This window comes from Dermacentor andersoni, chromosome 8, assembly GCF_023375885.2.
Source record: "Dermacentor andersoni chromosome 8, qqDerAnde1_hic_scaffold, whole genome shotgun sequence".
NCBI lineage: Eukaryota > Metazoa > Arthropoda > Arachnida > Ixodida > Ixodidae > Dermacentor > Dermacentor andersoni.
The window spans coordinates 16,611,859-16,620,432 of NC_092821.1; the positions used below are offsets into that span (position 1 = coordinate 16,611,859).

Sequence of the window (8,574 nt, forward strand, 5' to 3'; positions counted from 1 at the left end):
TCACAGAGCATCTCGTAGGTGTACGGTCGTTTCAATCGTTTCAATTTGTTTAACTCACCGGCGGAGCTTTATCATCTTGTGAGTGGTTATATAGGTATAATTCCAAGGTGAAAGATTGCCCAAGTTCGTATACTCACGGCACAATTTCCATATAAATAAGAATGGAGCCCCGCGACTGTTGGTATATGTGGTACCTTTTAAAGCGGTCCTCAACCACCCCTCGGGCTTGGAGAAACAGTCATCTGATAGCATACGCTAATGTGAACATCTCAGCCAAATTTTGGGGTTGTGCGAGACGCACATGGAGCACAGGGTCACCTTTTTTCTCATGCGCTCTCTTTTTGACAGACGGCTACAGCAGCCCGACAAGAATTAGGAGCAACTAGCTGCTCCTAACTTTTTCGATAATAATTTCGATAATACATATGTACTTCTGGAACCCCACGCTCGGCCGCAGCCGCCTACATAGGAATCAAACTTTGGCCACCCTGCTTATTCGTGTTGCAGTCGTCAGGTCTCGTTAGTTTGAACACTGAACTAGCACTCAACCATGCGAAACTTATGGTCGCACCACACACACACTGGGACATTTGGGCGCAGCTCTGGAGCAGCTCATTTCCATGTACCTTACAGCCCGTTTGTGGTTGGTAGACTGGTCTTGTGCAGCTTTTATCCTTTTTTTAGTGCTGTTGCTCGTTTGTTGAATTTTCCATGGTGGATGGGACGCATGTGAGCTCTCTGCTTGGCCGTTCTTCTCCTACGGCGCTAAGGTTTAAACTGGTTCTTGGGTTTGTTGTTGCCGTTGCCACTCAGTTTTGTGCATAGATCACGAAAAAAAGAATGTCTCCATCGTCGGGCTTCCTGTTGCAGATAATGCGTCAGTAGGTGAGCTGTTGCACATCTTAATGGCACTCTGTGTAGCTTCTTCGCGTACTATTTCTTGCCTTGCATTTCATACTGTTACCCTGTTTATCTCGGATTTTTGTGGCTAGTGAATGGAAGGAAGACTTACTTGAGCACCTGCTCGCCACAATGCAGAAGGCAGATGTTCAGCAACCTAAATGTAAACAATGAACACAAATATTAAGGAATGTGGCCCAATGACTGATAGTTCTACTCGGGCTCAATTTTGCTCTAAGGTTTGCCTGTCTTCTTGTCCAAGAAATGTTCTCAGATTTATTCCAGCTAGATTTCTAAGCTGCTATTTAGTATTGCTTCTTTTGATGGTACTTTGGGAGGTACCATGTTTGCACAATGTTCCTCACATCTTTTGTGCAAACACAATGTAGGTTCATTGCAGGAACCCGCACCATGTTGCAGATATAAGATATGTGTAAATATGACCGGTGTAGGCTTGATGGCGCATGCCACTTGTTGCGACAGTATAGAAAGACAGATGGCTGACACGCTCAATCCCAAACGAACAAGTGCCCCCTTTATTCGAAGGGCAGTACATATATACAGTCAACCAACATCCAGAGGGAGCCACAAACTTTTGGCATACTAACAGAACAGTGGCGTCCTCTACATCTCCCCTCTTAAAAACCACAGAAGAAAGGTGAGGCCAGGAAACAATAGTTAAGGTGATCTGGGCAAACAACTTGTTGGCCTATACATGTCCACACTACTTTACCAATGTCCATTGAGGGCTGTCCCTGGGCGGTTCTTGACCCTGCAGTGCTCAAAGACGGTTCTCGGACTGCAACAGGATGCTTTGGTGGCTCTTGTATATCTGGGGAAGCTCTCTGCTGTTCTCTTCAGGGAACGAAAGGGATCAGGTGGCGCCAGTTACGCATCATGGCATTTGAACCAAGCTCAACACTGTAGCGTGTACTTCGTCGGGTCGCACCTACACCCTCTGACCTGTCAGTAGTGGGGACAGATTTACGGTCCAGTGACACAAAGTCGCTGGTCTGCTTCTGCTTGTACTTCTTATGTTCCACCTTCTTGTAGACCATGGTGCACACACAACTGCATGCTGTGGTAGCTGAGAAGCAATTTTTTTAGGCACGCTTTGATTACAACTAATTAAGGAGGAAGGCGGCGCTGGCTATCCCTATCCTTCCTATGAGACGCTGCACTGGAGACTGCAGGAGCTTCTCTTGGCATGTTTCTCCACTACGGTAGGGCACTGTATAACTTTGTCGTGTGGCAAAGTGTCTTGCTCAGAAGCTTCTTCGCCTCTTGCACGGCACGCTCGGCCATTCCGTTTAAACATGGGGTATTCTGAGCTTAATGTATTGTGGATGTTGTCACAGAGCTCCATGTATTCAACAAACTTGTGGCTGTTAAACGGTAACCTGTTGTCGCTGATAAGTTTGCAGGCAACGCTGTGCGTAGCGAAGACCTCTTGGCAGAACTTAATGACAGCTTCCGCCTTTGTGTGCTTCATGCGCTGAAGCTCAATATATAACAAAAAGAAGTCTGCGTTGCTTCCATACTCCTCTCCCGTTTGGTTGAAAGAGTCGATGCCAACTGTGTGCCAGGGTAGTTTGGGGATGTTGTGGCTCATCATGGGCAGCCATTGGTTCCTGGACTTGTGTTGTCTGCAGAGCGCACACCTTTCCACTTTCTTTACGAAGTTTGCTGTCTTAAGGTGTTTATTTGAGCGGACTAGGAGCAGCGCAGTGGCGACAATCTAGGCAGAGCACAGACTCAGAGCAGGAGCAGCACTCACGAGCAAAAGCACTGAAGAGGACGACCCTCTACCGCCGACATACCCTGCAATAACATAGACGTCTCTGGTACATTGCTTCATCTTTTATGTGCCGCTTGCATGATGTCTAAGACTTGGTTCCTCATGCTGCAGGTAATGGTGAGGCGGTTGGATCGTATACGGACATTTTCTTCAACATGGATCTGGTCACGATACGGTCAATATAGCTCGGATTTGTTCCGGGACCAACTTTTTGTCTTCTGGCAATATTGTGCTTGCATGTAGCTTCAGCGTACCGAGATCTTCATCTCAGTTGGTTTCACACTTGATCTGCTGTGGTCTTTCTGTCGAGACTTAACTCTTGGTCGACGTATACTTGAAAGTGCTCTTCTTCCAGTACCCTTTCTTTCGAAGGGAACCGAGACAGGGCATCTGCTATATGAACATCTCGTTTCCCTGTTTGTATATTATCCAAAGTGAGTCTTTCTAGTGTGGGTGGTGGTCACATTCCACCAGGATGCATGGCTGTGCAAAGACGTAGTCTTGAAGGCGGGTGCAGCCCATGGGCGGCGCCAGGATTTTTTGACTGGAAGAAATAAATACAGGTGCCCAGCAGTACCGAAATAACACCAATTAACTAAATCGCAATATCGCTTCAAAAGAGTATATTTCACAACGGGAGAGAAACATCTCTAAGCATAGCTAAGCAATGTGCACCTTAAAGCAATGTGTATATCAATTCCAACATAGGTAAAGACGCGCTAGATTACAAAAAAAAATATAGTACACTCTTGTGGCGCCGGCTGGTGTTTCTAAATGCTGGAAATGATAAAAATGACAAAATGGTATATGGGAAAAGAATAACAAACAAAAGATGAGAGGAGAGAATTGCAAAAATAGAGCACGCAATAAGCATTTGAGTCACTGCCACATTTGGTCGTGCAATACAGCAGGTTTCACAAACGCAAATGACAGCTCTCCGTCTATACACTGTTCACTACTCAAGCTAGGCTACCAACGTGGCCTCGGACAGCACCCTATATGCAGTCTCCTTCAATGTGATGACAGGGACAGATAAAGGTTTCGTCACAACCACAGACGCCAATGCCTGCGCTTTGACAGTATAAGACAAAATACAGCCGGGATTTATTCGATGGTGAAGCGGGTGTTCTAATACTGGTACAGGTATTGGTCCTACGCCTGTGCCGCACAATTTTCCCACGAGATCGCCCCAAAGATATGATGGGGTATCATTATACCGGCATACTAGTACATACGTATACATCGATTACTGTGCTCAGCTTCAAACATGCCAACAAAACGCTGAAGATCTATCTTATTGGCAAGAAATATTGCTCGACCGCAAGCACAGCTATGTTACTCAGACGGCTATTCATATTGCTGCGAACCGCCGTGGTTGCTCAGTGGCTATGGTGTTGGGCTGCCTAGCACGAGGTCGCGGGATTGAATCCCGGCCGCTGCGGCCGCATTTTGATGGGGGCGAAATGCGAAAACGCCCGTGTACTTAGGTTTAGGTGCACGTTAAAGAGCCGCAGGTGATCGAAATTTCCGGAGTCCTCCACTACGGCGTGCCTCATAATCAGTAAGTGGTTTTGGCACGTAAAACCCCATAATTTAATTTTTAATTTTTCATCTTGCTGCGAAGTCTTCAATATTTGAAGGCACGAAAACGTGTGCTGGCAAGATGATGACGATGCCGGTATCGTCACGGCGATAAGACCTAGCATGTGCACGTCCTGGAAGGCTAGATTATGTTTTCCCAAGACAGTCGCCAGTTGCAGCAGTGTCTCTCTTACACTTTCGGCTTCGATGCGTGGAAGAAGTTTCATTATCAGCTTGCACTCAACTTCAACGCTTTCGATGTCGCATGCATAGTGCTCGGTGGAAGGCTTCAGTAAGATGTCCATGAAATTCTCACTCCGTGGGTGAAGGTTGCTAACTCCGCAGAGTACATCATCGTTTTCTGTGGACCGCCTAGTCAGCTCCGCAATCAGGTGGTCCAAAACGGGCAGAAAAACTTTGACTCTGAATGTTTCCTTTGAATCTCGAGACTATTCTTCAATGGCATGTCCTTCACTCAATACATACTGTTCTAAATGGAGCGGAAGGCGCTTCATTTTCTGCTTTCTTTATTGGGACACCTTGTTCTCCTCAGAAACACTGCCGGTTTGAGCCCAGAGTGTGTCGAAGGCGTTCGGCGAAATTCTCATTTCGGAGAACTCGTCAATGGCTGCGCGTGCGATGAGGCATGCCTGACTAAAATTGCAGTCTCTACTTTGCAATAGGTCCGAAAGAACCTTAAGGCGGCCGAGTACCTCGGTAAATAGGCTTAAATGGAAGAGAAACGATAAGTTAATTTGCTCAACAGACCTTTAGCTTCCGTTGCCCGCCTGCTGTTTGTAGCGATGACTTCGGCGAGGCATACAAGGATAGCAGGAAAGCTTTTCATTGTTGCTGTGCAAGCCACTATCTGGCAGATCTATTGTGTATCGCTGAGATGCTGCAGCTCTATCACTGGCAAAGAGTGAATTGCAGATCCACTCAGGAAAACATAGAGGCATTCTAAAGGAGAAAAATCTCACCGGTTTTATCACCTTGCAGACATCCGGTTGTTCTTGCAGTGGACGTACACTGCCTGCGGCAATTCCTGCCTGAACAGAGCCTGGACGCTGCTTGAGATACCGCTCATGACACTCACACCATCATGTGTTCGAGCAATGCACAAACGAGTATACCTATGCCACAGCGATTCAACGTTTCCTTTACGTAGCCCAGGAGTGACTTTGCATCCAAGTGGTCAGCGTTGCCGAATCCAAGAAACCACTCAAAGATAGCCCCAGTTGCGTAGTACCTTAGTACAACTGATAATTGTTCCGTCTGGCTTAGGTCCTTGGTTTCATGGACAATAAGTACAAAGTACTTGAAGCTTTTCATCTCTTCCTTTTTACTTGTTAATGTGATGTGGCTCAGCATTTCGAGGATCTGGTCTTGTATCGAGTGACGAACGTACTTCGGGGCGTTCGCTGCTCCACCACTGTTTCTTTCCTACAATGTCGTCATATTTTCGAAACAAGTTCAAGAGCTCAACAATGTTTCCCTAGCTTCCAATTGTGGCACTTTAATCGTGGTATCTCTGAGGGATTCCCTGAACGGCGGTGAATCGCAAAATATCTGCGACTCTTGCTATATAGAGGCGATATTCCTGCGCTGCTCTCCTGGGCAAGTGCCTACAACATCACTGTGAATAACTCATAAACGGCAAAAAAGGATTTTAGAAGTATCTCCATTTGCAATTTCTGATATCACAGGCACTCTAATAAAACAGTTTAATATTTAATACTAAACTCCACTAGCATACAAAGAATTAGCATACACAATAAGATTTCAGCATACCCCGCAGGGGCGTCTAAGTCAGCAGGCGTTTGGTGTGTTGCGACACCACGTACCCGAGCACACGAGGGTTGGACCCTCCCGCGTGTAGCCGTGCGCGGCTTAGCCGTGTCTGGGGAAAAGGGGATCCTGGGGGTTGAGCCGATGCCGGGTGTTTGGACCTTTAAGGCCCCCCGGCGGAGGCAACACACCTCTTCGGCCTCGGCTTCACATAGACGGCACCCCCGGACTGACCCACCCGGGGGAAATCGGCAGTCGCCTTTTCCTGTTTCTCTCTTCTCAAACCTTCGTCTTTATCTCTCCCTTTTTGATCTTTCCTGTCTTCTTCTCTCTTCCATTTACTTCCTTTCTCCACGGCGGCAAGGGTTAACCTTGTGTGGATATCCTACCTTGGGTACACCATATTGGGTTATAGTGATGGCGTACGGCTGGCGTCGTGCAGGCTTGTACACAAGCTCTGCCGCGTCCCCTCGTTGGGCTCCGTGGTGGGCGGTCGGCGCTGTTGCCGAATCTTATATATTCTCATGGAAACTTCTTTCCCCAAACTTCCTGATCGCCCTCCGAAACGAGGGCGCACCGAAGATGTATTTCAGTTTTTCGGACGCCAAACCCAGAACTTTCCCCGCTTCCATGTTATTCATTCCGAAAAGCCAAACAAAGCAGTGCGAAACATTTCACCATTCCTTGTTTCAAAGTCCCTAACTGATAATTTTGGTCCAGGTTACAAGGTGTCGAGGATGGCAAGCGGCGACCTCCTCCTGGAGCTCCGCGATGTAAAACAGTATGAGAAACTACCGCAACTAGTGTCATTTGGAGAGACCCCCATAACAGCAACCCCGAACCGTACAATGAACACCACCCGTGGTGTCGTGTCAGATGATGATTTGCTTGAGCTGTCTGAAGCGGAACTACTGGAGGGCTTCAGTGAGCAAAATGTTATCAATGTTAGAAGAATAAAAATAAGGCGAGATGGTAAAGAGATTCAGACGAAGCACCTTTGGTTCAAGTGTCCTGCCCGAGTCAATCGAGGCCGGGTATATCAAGCTCCGTGTTAGGCCGTACGTGCCCAACCCACTCCGTTGTTTCAAATGCCAGCGCTTTGGCCACAGCTCGCAGAGCTGCCGAGGCCGCCAAACTTGTGCTAAATGTAGTGCCCACGAACACACATCTGAAGCTTGTGAGAATGCTCTCCACTGTGTAAACTGTGATGGGGAGCACGCCGCATACTCGCGGTCGTGCCCCTCCTGGAAGAAGGAAAAAGAAATCGTGACGATCAAAGTTAAAGAGAATATTTCATTCAAAGAGGCACGTAGGCGGGTATCGTACCTGCCCAAGAAAGCATTTGCCGATGTGGCGCGTCAGGGGGCAGCGTCACAACGGCCTCCGGCGGCTGTCCGACCCACAAGCAGTGAGTCGGCAGCTACGCCATCTGCCCCCGCGGTGGTTGCAGCTAGCGCTGCTCCGCCAACCCAACAGACGGGGCCATCGACCCCGAAGGTAGGCGCAGCCGAAGCTGCCCCAACCTCCGAGTCCCCTTCCAGCGCTGGCAACGGCCAGCGCAACCAAATCCCTCAGGGAGCCCCATCGACCTCCGGGCTGGTGGGCGCAGGGGTCTTGCCTTCCAAGGCGGGACTCCCCCTGAAAACTTCTCGCTCGCAAGAGCGCTTGTCCGGCGTCTCACAGGAGGCAATGGACACTACACCTGTCCCCAAGGCGCACCAAACGCCTAAGGAGCGTCGAGACTCGCTCGAACGCTTCAGAAAGAACAAAACACCTATTACAGGGCCTCGAAAGGGCTCTGTAATGTAAGGCATCCCTTCCGTTTCCCTAAACACAGCACCTATATTTCTTTAAATATTGATACACAAATCATTCAATGGAATGTCAGAGGTCTTAGGAATCTTGATGATGTGCTAGAACTCATCCATACACACAGTCCAAAGGTGCTGTGTTTACAGGAAACACACTTAAAATCAAAATACACAAACTTTCTTCGACAATATGTTACTTTTCGGAAGGATCGCGATGATGCTGTCGCATCGTCGGGCGGTGTTGCAATTATAATTCAAAAAAGCGTAGCCTGTCAACGTTTACAGCTACGAACGCCCCTTGAAGCAGTGGCGGTTCGAGCTGTTCTTTCAAATAAACTCGTCACCATTTGCTCGCTTTATGTACCCCCACACTTCAAATTAAACAAGCATGAATTTCAGTCATTTATAGACGAATTGCCAGAACCTTATGTTCTTCTTGGCGATTTCAATGCCCACAGCTCCCTGTGGGGCGACTCTCGTACAGACGCGCGAGGTCGTCTTATTGAACAGTTCCTCTTTTCTTCCGGTGCGTGCTTGCTGAATAAAAAGGAACCCACATATTACTCTCTAGCAAACAGAACATTTTCTTCAATAGATCTTAGTATAGTTTCCCCGTCTATACTGCTCGAACTTGAATGGGAAGTTACGAAGGATCCTTACGGCAGCGACCACTTTCCCATACTGATAAGAACATCT

The 8,574-nt window shown here is 47.9% G+C and overlaps 1 pseudogene; it reads right to left on the reverse strand.

Moving 5' to 3' along the window:
* Window positions 1–2,771: 2,771 nt before the first annotated feature.
* LOC129383594 (uncharacterized) lies at window positions 2,772–5,366 on the reverse strand (annotated as a pseudogene).
* Window positions 5,367–8,574: the final 3,208 nt, after the last annotated feature.